Raw genomic sequence first — 15,785 nt, 5'->3', positions numbered from 1 at the left:
ATCAATACTTTAAAGACATAAATGCTTAGAAAAATGGTCCAAATAAGTGCATAAAATGTACTTATCAAATACCTCCAAATTAAAATCTTTGTTCATCATTGAACAAAATAAAACTGGGCTTAAACCATATTAATACCTAAAATAAATCACAAATAACAGACTAACACTGAAATACTTTCCATATGCATAAGGTTTAAATTTAAGTAACACTCTAGAAAGATCTAAACAATATCAAATAGATTTTACTTATTCGATACTTGATTTAGCGTGTATGATCTCACACCCATACTAGAACATAACAAATTAAGTATTGTTGATCGACTCATAATCTCAATCCTCTTGTAGTCAGTTTATCGTCACATCTCTTGTGCAAAATCTCTCATTTTGTTTTTCTCTCCAATCCCGATGTATTTCTAACACGTGATTTTCTAAGAATTGGAATAATGAACTTTTCCACATAAAAGTGATCAAAATTAGATACTTGTACTTCTAGAAGGAAGATGGTATGTCTTTCTTAAAGTCACGCCACCAATCTCTAGGTTTAAATCTCAAAGTCCTTACTGAGCACCTCTCGATTTCGATAATTTAAATCTCAATCCTTACCAAGCACCTCTCGCTTTTTATAATCTAAATCCCTATTTTTATTTTCTTTCTTTCTTTTCAACATCTCTTGTGCAAGACCTCTCTTCATTAAGCTTTCTAAATGACACTTATAGTGAGCTTTAGGCCGATAACTCTTAAGTAAGATGATTAGAGGGCACTAGGTTTTTTAGGTACCCTTGCAGGCTTAATCATTCGATTCATGAAAACTCAATAAAGAGAAGTTTAAGATGCAATCCCAAATTTATACCAACAATTAATGTCAATAGCTAGATTAAAACTAGTTCAACATGAATTTCTACTGAGCAATTAGAATCAAGCCACCATTTTAACAATTCAAACTCAAATCCATATACTCCATCATCTACCTAATGCCCATAATCCTTCTCAAACACATCAATCATTGAATTAAACATGAATATCACAATTGAAAAGAAAGTAAGAAGTTACATACCTTGAATCCTTTATTTAGATGATGTGCAGGTGAAGTGAAAGAAATGAGAAGTGCTGTGTTTTGTGCTTGGAAAAGTGCCGTGAAGAGTCGTGAGTTGTATGATCAAAAACTTGTTCAGCCCCTTATGATTTTGAATTCAAAGTGTAGTGAGTGCTGTAAATTGCCTGCTTGGAATTAGCATATTATCGCGTGTCTTCTGGAAGAGAAGGAGAGTTTTGTGTGTGTTGGAGAGGAAAAATCGTGAGTTATCGTGTGTAAAGAAAGAACCCTGTGTGCAGAGGCAGACCCAGACAGTTGGAACTGTGAGGTCAAAAATGAAAATTTAAATTCTTTTGAACAACGTATCATTAACAATTGCGGGCAGAGTTGCTAAGGCCTGAGTGACGGCCATCGATGGAAGGCTACGAAGTCACAACTCACAAACAAAAGTCCAGAAAGTCAAAAGAGCTAAAAGCGGGAGTCTGGGACTGGGAGAAAAGGAAAAATATGTCATTTGCTGTTTGCACTTTGGAAAAAATTGTAAATGGATTGGGAATGGGTCATTGGAATTATATTTATGGTCTATGGATATAGACATTGGATCATATGATATGGATATAGGATTTAGGATTTGGGCTTTTTGAGCATTGGGCTAGGAAAATTAATTGGGTTAGCAGTTGGCCATTGGCAGACTTGGCATAGTAAGGGTAAGTTACCTTCTCAGGAAAAAAATTCCAAAAAATTATGAGGTCATTTGACCCCCACATGCCCCATGTGGGTCCGTCCCTGCCTGTTTGCTAATTTTTTTTTTCTTTACAAACGACGCCCTGTGGTGTATCTTGTGCTGGATGGTCCTCCAATATAAAACTGGGCAACCGCCTAGTTAGATCATTAAGGGCCTCTTGGCCCTTATCTTGGCTGGGCTAGTGTCTGGCTATTAAAGCCCACCTGCCTAGCTGACCAGCAACCATTTTTTAATTTTTTTAATGAACCAATATGACTTGTAGTTCATGCTAAAAAAAATTTATGATTTATTTAACATGTTTAAGCCTAAATTATTAATTGTATCTATACGATAAACTTGAAAAATCACCCAAAATGTGTTAAAAATGATGTAAGTGTAGGAGTTCCCAAACATGACCCTTGATTACTAATAAGTGTATTTATGCACACTTTTTTAATAACTATATGAGCTTAGCTATTGATTAAAGGATCTACTCATGATTATGTAATTATTATTTTTGTAGGTAAAAATCATCCAAGGAAGTAGAACAAAACAAAAAAAAATGAGAAAATGACCCCAAAATTATGAATTGGGGACCAAAATGAACAAGTACAAAAATTTTAAGGGCCTTGGATAAAATTTATGAAGGGCATAATTGAAGGAAAAGTCAAATTTGATGACCAAATTGTGCAAGGTTAAAGTTCAAGGATCTTGAGTGCAAATTGCTAGAGGATATGTGTGCAAAAAGGAGGGAGAGAGAGAGAGAGAACATGAATCAGTTCGCAGGGAATTGGTGTCTAGCGCCCTTTGAAATGTTGGGACTGTTTTGCATTCCCTTCCAAAAGTTAGGGACTTGGGCTGCAATTTCTCCATTCTTTAATGCTTTTAAAAAAGGGCCATGGGTCTTCTTCCTGATTGGATCTTTTTCTCTTTCATTATTCTTTCTTTTTCTTTTCTTTCTCTTTCTTCCTTCTTCTTCTCTTCTTCTTCCTTTAATTTTTCTTGATATTTTGGAGCAAACAAGAGCACAACAAGGAAAATAAATCTAAGAAAATGTGGAGAATAATTGAGGAACTCAAGATTCAAGCAAAAATCCAACAAAAAGGGTTTTATTTGTAATCCCGTATTTTCTTTATTATTTTCTATCATTTGTGATGTAGTGGATAAATATTCTCCTTTGCTATCTTATATATAATATAGGCTAATTTCTTATGTTAGGATTTATGGTAGTAATTTAACCTAACTTTAGTTAATTTTACTATTTGCTCTTCAATGTTAAAATACTTATTTTCACGTGTATTTATTATTGTTTTGAATGCTTTTCGTTTATTTAGCCATTAAATGATTGCGTTTAATGATTTATACATCACGAGAAGATTGTACATTTTCGATCAAATAATAAATGCCCTAGGTTTGTGTGGGGAATAGAGATATATATCTAACTCCAGATGACTTATTGAGCTATTTTCACAAAGATTTAATGTCGTTATTTATTTTAATCGACATAGAGTTATAGTATGTTAAACAAATCAATTAGAGTTAATTTCGCCTGAGAAAGATAATTAACTAAAATTGGAAGATTGAGTCTATCATAGTAAATGAGTAATTTATTAATTGTTTTGTGGAGAGATTAATTAGGAGATGGTCAAGCGAAACCATGAAGCCCAATCAAATTTCCTCCAAAATTTCCAAATATTTATATTTCTTACATTTTGTTGATTTTTATTTTATTTTCCTTATTTTCCAAAATCAAATCTTTATTGTATATTTGTTTTTATTGTTAGAATTAAAAGAATTAAAGTTATGTAACCGAAAGTATACATTTCTCGAGGGATCGACAACTCTAGACTCAAAAAGTTCACTTTATTACTTAAACGCGACCCGTGCACTTGCAGTTTGTACTTTCTTAGCGACCACATTTTTAATGCCGTTACTGAAGAATATTTTTACTTTGATTATCACTTTAGTTATTTTTTGTTTTAACAATTCTTTTTTATTTATTTTTAATTGCTTTTATTTTTGTACACTTTGGCTAACTCCCGTATTGTTAATTTATCTTGTATTGGTATTCTCTTATTGTACTTTTGAGCAATATTTGCATTACTCTGATCTTCTTAAGTAATAGAATTTTAGCAATGTCTAATCTCTATATTGACTATGGATATATGCTTCGAGGTCCAAAATGTGAAATTTGTAAAGCGATGCATTGTACAGAACAATGTTTGTATTCATGCGTCGATGTCTCAATGTCGAAACTTCTTTAGTTTCGATAATATTTGAAATGTCGAAAACAAGTATTGGACAATTTTGATAATAGTTACATGCTTAGAGGAGATTATATACCTGACGATTGGGACGAGAACATCAAATTTTCGAGAGATGGTCCACCATTTTTAAATGAGAAGGTACCTGCAAAGTATTCCAATGAAGTTGTCAAGTTGGAGGAAGAAGATATGTTTGGGGGAGATTACAAATATTGGGATGGATTGCAAAAGTGAGGGTACAATCTACTCGACGAAAATTGATAGGAAAGACTTGCCATTGACTATGGAGTTTGATGGTGAACTAGTCGTTCAATCTAAAGATGAGTCAGCTATTGAAGAACTTGAAGAGAATATCAAATTAATAAAAATGTGACTAAACGAAGATGTGGGAATCAATGAGGAGAAATCAACTTACATGTTTGACTTAGTTGATTGCCAAGAAAGAGATTTTGTGATTAAGCCCGATGAGGAAATGGAATTCTTCACAGTTGAATTCAAAATGGATGGAATAAGCAAGTCCTATTATATGGAAATGAGTGATGTTGAGTTTTGGAGATCAAATGAAGAGTAGAACAAAGCCAAAAGAAGAAAAATGGGGAAAGTATCCAAAGCCTTCTTTAGGTGCCCGTGATTCAATTACGAAATTTGAGCTAAAGACTATAAAAAAGTGTTTATTGGGAAGTAGCCTAAATTTATTTATTTTAACTATTAATCTTTTTATTTACTTTTATGCTTTTTTTTATTTGATTAGTTATCATTGTTTTTGTATGAAATTTTGAAGTCCCATTTATCCATTGTTCCAAGATAAATTTGGGGATAAATTGGCATACAAGATGGTCATTTACCTAAGTTCATTGAAAGCATTGCAAGTCCAAGTTAAGCATTGGTACTCCGTCACCGAATGTCCAATCGAAGAAGTTTTGTTATCCCTTCTTCTCCTTTATTTTGTTCTTTACACGTTGAGGACAATGTGTGATTTAAGTTTGTGGATGATTGTCCTTAAATTGGTGATTTTGTGTTGACATATTGGATAGCCTAGCCAGCTTAGGATTGATTGATGTTAAAAATTGTTGTCAATTTGTGATATATGATCAAATATGTTATTTGAACCTAAAAATTTTCAAAAATTTCGCTTGTCCATGTGAGATCCCAAGTTACATTGAGCAAAATAGTTATAATTAATTGTTATCTAGTTGTGAAAAAATTGATGGAGAAAGTTTTAAATTTGTAGAATTAGGTTGTAGTTGCTTGAAAATTTATATCAACCTATATCCACTTCTCTTTCACTTAACCATATTGTGAGATAAGTTAAGGGGTGGTTAAGCTAATGAAGGATACTATCTAGAAGTATGTTGATCCCACGTATGTCGAAAATATTTGTGTGTAGTGTTTTTTGACAAGTTAGGTATGACTATATGCTAGGAATCTAAGCCACATTTTGTTTTGTGATAAGTGTAGTTTCTACACTTATTCGAGGTCCTAAAATATGATATCTTATTGTTCTTTGGATAAAATATTACCTAACTTGTGTTATATTATATTTTATAGGTAAAATTTGATGTTTGATGAAGAATTGGAGAAAAGAATGCAAAATTTAGTGAAAAAAAGGGCGAAATCCAAGAGTCGGGAATTGAATTACAAACAATCCATAGATGAGAAGGAGACAAAATAAAGATCAAGGATGTCAAGGATTTAATTGGATACCACTGGAAGATAAAGGAACAAGGTTACAAGAGAAAATTGCGTAAACAAAAAGAATTCCAAAGTTTGGGGGACCAAAGTGTAAACATCCAGTAGTTGATTCGGACCATAAAATGATGATTGAAGATCATATGAGATCGTTTGGATGCTATTGAAAGTCAAAGGAATGAAATAGAGTTGAAGCATTTTGACAAATCAATTGCCAGCCGAAGAAATTGTGCTCCGGATTTTCAACCTCAATTTGAGACCCCTTTTTAGGATGGAAAACTTTTGAATTGGAAAATTTGAATTTCAGGAAGAATTGTAGGTCTTTGAGCTAATTTTCAACACACTTTGAATCACCTCAATTGGAGTTTGGAAGAAAAATTTATGATCAAACTACCGAGAGCTATCCAGGGACGTGCATGTAACACGGCGCGCATGCACCACCTCTTTTTCTCCAACCCCTGAGCAAAATTATTGACCGATGCACGTGCAATGAACTATATGGCACGTGAGCACCGGCTAAATTTTCTATGACGGACCAGTTTTCTTATTCTGATGAAATGCTACATGGAAACAATATCTTGACATCCTGTATATACCTAAACATGCCCAGAATGTAGGGAGACCTCCCTTGACCTAATTTTTCATCATATTATACATATTTTGGAGGTGAAGAAACATCAAAGGAATTGTACAATATTCTTGAAAATTATCCATCCAAAATCAAGATTTCATTCAAGAAAGTGGACTTTTCTACATTCTTCCATATTTCTTTGATCCGGGTGATGTTTTTTCATTATTTCTTGTAAAATTTAATAATTAGAATGGTTGGCTAAGTTTTTCATTGTACTGGATGAATGATGGACCCTATTGTTTATTTATTTTTATTCAAGACAATTAATTTAGTATTTCATGATTTTTCATGATTGGTTTTGCATTCCTGTTGAACTATTTGATTGCTTGATCACCAATTAAATAGTAAGTTGCTTGTTATAGTGTAGAAATATTCACAATAAATCTAGAACGTGGTAAAATAAACACATGGACAATAGGTATTAGAAATAATATCTATAGCATATGCAATCATGTGTGATAAATTCTATGAATTAATTCATGTTTTTCATGTGAATTTGGACTAAGAATAGGATCGGGTCATGTTAAACATATGTTTAATATATCTTGGAAAAGAATATTGAATAAAAGTGGATTATCGATTGTCTTGAATGCACGAATTTACTAAATTATGAATTAAGAGTTGAATTTAATGACAATAGGGGGATTCATGATTTCAATACAAACATTCATATATTAGATTAATATTTTATTTGCTTTCTTAGTTTAGGATCAGAATAGAATACGTACGAAATAACTCTTTTAATTTTATTTTATTTCAAATTTAATAAAAGCTACTGAACTAGATATTAGATCTTTTTCCTCGTGGGAACGATACTCTTCACTCACAAATCTCATTACTTGTACAAAGATCCCATACGCTTGCGGGTTTTCTACGAACAAGTTTTTAGCGCCGTTGTCGGGAAATAACGGATACAATTTTAGTTTAGTGGTTTATATTAGATTTGATTTTTTCACTTTATTTATTTATTTTGTTGAATTTGGCTACCCATCCCGATCTCTCTTATTTGGTATTCTTTCCAGTGCTGTTCAATAGCATATGCAAGATTCTGAAGCTAGCCTATTAGAATTATTTTTGCAATAATTAATCTCGACATGAACGATGAGGAAGGAGATATATATTGTGAATTCTGCTATGAGGTGCATTATATTGGCTACTGCTTGTATTCATGCACTGACCCAGGAAAACTCAAGCCCCTACGCTTTCAATAATATTTACGATGTCGAAGATTAGCATTTGACAATGCTAATAAAGATTACATGCCTGTGGGCGAGTGTGTCCCTTCAAACACGCTTGTGGGAGTTGGTCCTTCCATGTTGAACAATGAGGTACTTGAAAAATAATATACTGATCTTACCAAGTTAGATAAGAATAAAAAGTGCGTGGGAGATGGCATATTCTGGATCGAATTTAAAAGGTGAGGGTATAATCCACTCGAGAAGTTTGAAAAAAAACGAGTTTCTATTGCCCGTGGTTGTAGATTGTGAACTAGCCATTCAACCCGAGGATCAATTATGGAAGACGAGAACGAAGACGATGAAAGTGCAATTACAAATGAACAAAATGAATGGGAGGTAATTAATGAAGAAGACGTTAACCCACACTTTGTTGACTTCATTGATTGCCCTATCATTGAATTTGTAATTAAATCCGAACAGGAGAAAGAAGTCTACATAGTTGAATTTGAATCGGATGAAATAGACAAGTCATATAACATTGAAAGGGGCAGCGCTAAAATTTGTAGAAACAACAAAGAGTGGAACAAAATCAAAATGGGCAAACTAAGCAAGACATCAAAAGCGTTCTTTAAAAGTTCATGATGCCGAAACAATAAAGTCAAGTTAAAGACTATAAATAAGTGTTTGTTGGGAGGCAACCCAATCTTCCTAGCCCTTTTATTTATTTTGCTTTCTACTTATAGGATGATTTAGTTTATTTTTATAGTTTTAATTAGGAAATTATCATGCATATCCCATTTTTCCTTAGGTTACTTGTTGGTTTATTAATGTTTGAGCCAAGTAACACTTGTTCCAAATTTTTTGTGTCTTAATACTTTATTTATCCGCATTGAAGAAAACAACGAAAGACAAGGAAAAGCTAGCCATTGAATTTCATCGCCATATAAGGGGAGTATTTTCTTCATTTTCTTCCCCACCCCTCTATATGCGAATTTAGAATTTAAGACATTGATGACAATGTCTAGTTTAAGTTTGGGAGTAAAAAACATGAGTTTTCTTTTGTTCTTTTGTTTTTGTGTGTGTTTTATAAAAACAAAAAAATTGAAAAACTCCAAAAAAAAAAATTAATAAAATAAAAAATAAAAATATATTTTCTTTGTGTGTGTTTGCATGAGTTAGTGCTCTGGCTGGCAATGAGGTTTATAGTGAATTGTGAATTGATCTATGAATGGTAAATAAGTTGCATGCTTAAGTTAATTTTTACTTTGCCATGTGAAGTTTGATATTTATTGAGCACGTGAATTAAGTTAAGCATTGTGCAGGAATGAGTTGATTTTATAATTGAATAGGTTGAAATAGTGGACCATAGATGCTAAACCCAAAACGACTATATTTTACATCCTTAGACCAAATTTAGAATAGTTTGAAAGATTTCACTGTTGTAGGAAGATTTTGAGATAAATGGGGATTCCATGTGTGAAACTAAAAAAAATAAAATAAAATCTTGTGTGGATTGTCTAAGGTCAATAGGATGAAATAGGATGAAAGTCTCAAGTTAGAAGTTGGTTTACTTGGATAGGTGTTTAATAAGGGATATTGCACTAATCAAGATATAAAAAAAAATTAAAAGAATATTTTATTTGAAAATTTCTTTTCTAGCCTTTATGACTCTAGTTATTAAGCCTGTAAGGGTGTTAAAATCTGATGCCCTAAAGTCAACTGATTTGGGAGTCATCGGTCTAAACTTTGCTAAAGCGGTTATTTAAAAAGCTTAAGGGAGATAGAGCTGCAAATAAAAAAAGGAAAAAATGTTGAAATAAAAATTGTAAAAGAAAAGAGAAAAAATTGGTGCATGAAACAGAAGACGCACTGAATGCCTTGATTAAGTCACATACACTTATTTAAGAAACTTGACTTTTGATAAGAGATTATTAGCCTAGTTGAGTTCTGGAGATTGAATCAATCAAACTATGGGGAATCCTTATTTATTGATATATCGATTTGCAATTAGTGAGATTTACCTAAACTAGAGAGGTGAGGATAGTATAAAAATTCAACCTTAGGTCACACATCTGAAAATAGCGAAAATAATAAGTTTTGGGGTGTATGAGTCTCACGAGTGATGAAAGGACATATTTGACCATTGAGGGTCGGGAATTGAAACTACTTCTGAATTCATGATGATATGCTTAATTTACACACACACGTCAATTTTATATTGGAAAAGTACATTTTAATTTCTGTGTTGTGATTTTGAAGCTGTGCATATATGTGATATCATGATTTCAATCCTCAGATAAGAAGTCGGGCTAGCTAGAAATTTTTTTTTTCTATTGCTTGATTGATTGGCCACCAATCAGGTAATTAACACTGCATGTTTGTGTGATATTAGGTTTTAGTTTTGTTTGAGGGCAAACAAAGATTCAAGTTTGGGGGTTTGATAAGTGTAGTTTCTACACTTATTCGAGGTCCTAAAATATGATATTTTATTGTTCTTTGGATAAAATACTACCTAACTTGTGTTATAGTACATTTTATAGGCAAAACTTGATGTTTGATGAAGAATTGGAGAAAAGAATTCATAATTAGTGAAAAAATGACGGGATCCAAAAGTCGGGAACTGAATTGCAAACAAACCGTAGATGAGAAGGCGACAAAATAAAGATCTAGGATGTCAAAGATTTAATTGGATACAATTGGAAGATAAAGAAACGAGATTACAAGAGAAAATGGCGTAAACAAAGGAATTCCAAAGTTTTGGGACCAAAGTGTAAACATCTAGTAGTTGATTCGGGCCATAAAATGGTGATTGAAGATCATAGGACATCAATTGGATGCTATTGAAGGTCAAAGGAATGAAATAGAGTTGAAACATTTTGACAAATCAATTTCCAGCCGAAGATATTGTGCTCCGAATTTTCAGCCTCAATTTGAGACCCCTTTTTAGGATGGAAAATGTTTGAATTGGAAAATTTGTACTTTAGGAAGAATTTCAGGTCTTTGAGTTAGTTTTTCAACGCATTTTGAATCATCTCAATCGGAGTTCGAAAGAAAAAGTTATGATGAAATCATTGAGAGCTATCCAGGGACGTGTGTGCAACACGGCGTGCGCGCACCACCTCTTTTTCTCCAACCTGAGAGAAAAATCATTGACCAGTGCATGCGCAATGAACTATATGGCACGTGAGCACGGGTCAAATTTTCTATGACAAGCCAGTTTCCTTATTCTGATAAAATTTTATATGGAAACAATATCTTGACGTCCTATATATACCTAAACACGCCCAGATGTAGGGAGACCTCTCTTGACCTAATTTTTCATCATATTATACATATTTTGGGGGCGAAGAATGAGGGTAGATCATCAACATCAAAGGAATTGTACAAAATTCTTGAAGATTATCCATCTAAAATCAAGATTTCATTCACGAAAGTGGATTTTTCTACCTTCTTTCATATTTCTTTGATTCGAGTGATGTTTTTTCATTATTTCTTGTATAATTTAATAATTAGGATGGTTGGCTAAGTTTTTCATTATATTGGATGAATGATGGACCCTATTGTTTATTTACTTTGATTCAAGACAATTAATTAGTATTTCATGATTTTTCTTGATTGGTTTTGCATTCCCGTTGAACTATTTGATTGCTAGATCACCAATTAGATAGTAGCTTCTTGTTGTAGTGTAGGAATACTCACAATAAGTCTAAAACGCGGTAAAATAAACACATGGACAGCAGGTACTAATAATAATATCTATGGTATGTGCAATCATGTATGATAAATCCTATGAATCATTGCATATTTTTCATATGAATTTGGACAAAGAATATGATCGGGGTCGTGTTAAACATAGGTTTAATATATCTTGGAAAAGAATATTAAATAAAAGTGGATTATCGATTGTCTTGAATGCACGAATTTACTAAATTATGAATTAAGAGTTGAATTTAATGGCAATAGGGGGATTCACGATTCCAACACAAACATTCATATATTAGATTACTATTTTATTTGTTTTCTTAGTTTAGGATTAGTATAGAATAGTACAACATAACTCTTTTGATTTTATTTTATTTCGAATTTAATAAAAGCTACTGAACTAGATATTAGACCTTACTTCTTGTGGGAACGATACACTTCACTCACAAATCTTATTACTTGTACAACGACCTCGTATGCTTGCAGATTTTCTACGAACATTTTGTTTTGTTTAAAAAATGATATTATACTTGCTGGATGATAGGCATCGCTTCGTAGACTTTTCGACTCAAGTTATTAAGTCCATTGGAGTATCTCAAAACCCGGTACCCTTTGGTCTAAACAACCAGGGAGCTATCGACCTAAAGGAGAGAGGTAAAACATGAGATTTAATTGAAAAAGGGAAAAATTTTGTTATTTTGCAATCATATTTGATTTTTGGGCTTAGATGACTATTGAGTTTGAATTATTTAGTATAAGTTTAAATGTAGAAGCACTCATTAATGAAGAATCACCACATAACTGGAGCTTGATATTGTCATTTAAACCCAACCGAACCGAAGTAAAAAAATGAGTGAATTGAGAGTAATCTTTAAATTTATAACCGAGGTTAAAAATGAATAGCTATTTGAGGAGTGAAAAATCTCGCGAGTGAAAAAAGAAATATTTGACCACAAAGGGTCGTGTTGGAGCTAATTTCAAAATCTTCCCGTCTTGACAACTTTTTCTAATTTAGATGATAATTGAAAGTGACTACGCACACACTCACCGATCAAACATTGGATAAATTTAAATTATTTTTGCTAGCATTAATTGGAACATATTTGTAAATTGATTATACAATTTTACACTATTTGATATTTTTGGAAAGCTATCTAATATATTGATTATTATCACGTTTGCTTGACTGTGTTATAGATAATCTTGCTCGGAATGAGCAAGAACTTAAATTTGGAGGTATTTGATAAGTGTATTTTTACACACTTTTTTAATACCTAGATAAGCTTAGATATAAGTTAAAGGAGCGAATTTATACTCACGATTATGTAATTATTGTTTTGGTAGGTAAAAATACCCGATAAAGTAGAACAAGACTAAAAGGAGGAGAAAATGACTAAAATTGTGCAAAATTGTGAATTTGAAGACCAAAATGAACAAGTGCAGAAAGCTTAAGGACCTTGGATGTTATTTATGGAGGGTGTAATTAAAGAAAAGTCAAAATTTGATGACCAAATTGTACAAGGTTAATGTTTAGAGACATTGAGTGCAAATTGCGAGAAGACCAGTGTGCAAAAAGAAGAGAGAGAGAGAGAGAACATGAATCAATTGCCAGGGAGTTGGTGCCTAGCACCACTTTAAATTTTGGCATTGTTATATATTCTCTTCCAAAACTTGGGGACATGGGCTGCAATTTCTCCAGGGTTTATTGCATTTAAATAAGGGGCAATGGGCCTTCGTCCTGGCTGGTTCTTTTTCTCTTTCATTCTTTTCTTTTCTTTTCTTTTTCTTTCTTTTCTCTTCTTCATTATTTAATTTTCCTTGATATTTTAGAGTAAATTAAGAACACAACAAGGCGAACAAATCAAATAAAATGTGGAGAAGAAGTTAGGAACTTATGATTCAAGTAAAACTCCAACAAAAAGGATTTTATCTTTAATCTCATATTTTCTTTATTATTTTTTATCATTTATGATGTATTGGATAAATATTCTCCTTTATTATCATATATATAATATTGGCTAATGTCTTGTGTTGGAATTTATGGTAGCTTAACCTAGTTTTAATTAATTTTAATATTTGCTCTTTAATGTTAAAATATTTATTTTCATGTGCATTTATTAGTAGGTTGAATGCTCTTGAAAGCCATATTTTGACTCGGACGTTTTTGGGATGCCGCTAATAACCAATGAATGGCAAGTGTTTTTCCTTGTGTGGATCCTATTTCAATGGGAACTTGATGAGAACATGGATTAAAACAAAAGAGTTTGAATTCAAAAAAGTTGGGTGGGCTTTTCATCATTTGTTCATTCCCTTTCATATTTAGGAAAGTTAGTTACTTGGGGGTATAGAATAAATCTACTTCTCTTTGTTCCTACGAATGGAATTCTTTCATTATTATCAATAGAATAGAACAAATAGTAACCCTTGAGTGAAAAAGTGCTTTTGCTATTGTGGAATAAGAAGCCTTCGTATCTTAATGCACGTATTTAATTTATTTGGAGCTATTAGAGCGGGATCCGCTTTTTGGGGAATATGAGTTGCAGCAATAATAAGAATATTTTTAGTGGAATATCTTTCAGAGAGATGGTTCACTAATATACCGAGGTATAAGTAATTCAACTTGTTGTTTGAAGAAACCCTCCACTTCAATTGGTATTCTTTTCACTAAAAGCACACATGAGATAAGAAATCCAGTATTTCACTAAAATTTCGAATAGCGGTCCCGAATTCAAGCGCTTACTACTGGTAATTATATTGAAGCACATAATTGGTTGAAGATCACGGGGGTTTCGAATAAAAGAAGACGTCGTTTATTTAGTTTATTAATTCTATTCTATTCAATGGTACCTAATAAGTTTTTCGACCCACCCTCTTTTATTTTTATTGATTTTGTATCTTTTTTATTTATTTTATTTTCGTAGTAGCAAAATAGGATTCTGCTTGATTGGATTCACTCAACAGACTCCTATCAAAATAGGCTTAGAAGCAGAACATTTCTGATCTCTAGTGGACCTTTCAGTAGGATTCGAACCCAAATGAAGTTCTGACCATCTATCAGAGAAAAAGAATGAAAGAATCTTGTAGGATTCCCAAGAAATTCTTCGATTTCTTCTGGAAGCAGATGATTTGTACATTGCTCGAGGGAAGATTGTAAATTTTAGACGAAATAGTAATAAATTAAGTTTGTGTAGGGGATAGAGATACACACCCATAGCACTAGGTGACCTATTGAGATATTTTCACAAAGATTTAATACGATTGTTTGGTTTTAATGAACATAGAGATATAGTAAGTTAAACCAATCAATTAGGGATAGCTTAACTCAAGAGATGTAATTAACTAAAATTGGAAGATCAAGTCTAACATCGTAAATGAATAATATGTTAATTTTCTTGTGGAGAAATTAATTAGGCGACGATTAAGATAAACTATAAATCCCAACAACATTTTTCTCCGAAATTTCAAAGTATTTATGTTTTTTACTGATTTTTATTTAAATTTCCTTAGTTTCCAAAAATAAATCTTTATTGTGTGTTTATTTTTGTTGTTAGAATTAAATTGATTAAAATTTTATAATTGAAAATATACATTCCTCGAGGGATCGACAATTTGGACTCAAAATGTCTACTTTGTTATTTGAACGCAACCCTTACACTTGTAGTTTGCACTTTCTTAGCGAACAAAAACTAATGCAATGAAAGGCTATTTGATATCATGCTCAATTTTATACTATGAACTAAAACAAAACTAACCAAAAATATGCAAAACATAAGTAAATCCTAAAAATTCAAAATATGATCAAAATACCAACACATTCCCTAAATTATGTAGAATGTAATAATTTATCGAAATCATAAGTAAAGGATATAAAAATGGATTACGTCCCATGAAGCGCTTGATTTATAGTCTAGAGCTCGATTTATGGTTGATGCACTTTGATATTGCAAGATGAATGTTGGATTTATTTATTTTTTAGAATCTCCCACTCCAATATGGCTTTAGCCACTGCCGATTAACTTTGAATGTCCCTTTGACTTCATAAGTGGTCTCAACGGCTCCATATGGAAAGACCTGAGTAATTATGTACGACCCCGACCACCTTGACCTTAACTTGCCTGAGAAAAGCTAAGTCATGATTTGTATAGCAAGACTTGTTGTCCAACTTCAAACTTTCTTCTTTGAATGTCCCTTTAATGTGCTCCTTATACAACTTTACGTTCTCATAGACTTCCAATTGATACTTATCCATCTCATTCAATTGAAATAGTCTCTTTTCACCAGCTACCTTCAAATTAAAATTCAAGTGCTTGACTATCCAACGTGCTCGAAGCTCCAACTCAAATGGTAGATGACACACTTTTTCAAAAATCAGACGTTAATGAGACATACCTATAAGGTTTTGAATAGGCCCACTAGGTATCATCAAGTTTCTTAGACCAATCTTTTTCTTGAAGAACTCGGTTGGAGATTTCAGCTTGCCCACTAGTCCAATGATATAAGGGGTAGATATACGATGTTGAACACCATATTTAGCTAACAAAGACTTAAATTAACGATTGCTAAA

Source organism: Olea europaea, unplaced genomic scaffold (genome assembly GCF_002742605.1).
Source record: "Olea europaea var. sylvestris unplaced genomic scaffold, O_europaea_v1 scaffold2625, whole genome shotgun sequence".
Lineage (NCBI taxonomy): Eukaryota > Viridiplantae > Streptophyta > Magnoliopsida > Lamiales > Oleaceae > Olea > Olea europaea.
Note: the sequence above shows the minus strand (reverse complement) of the source record.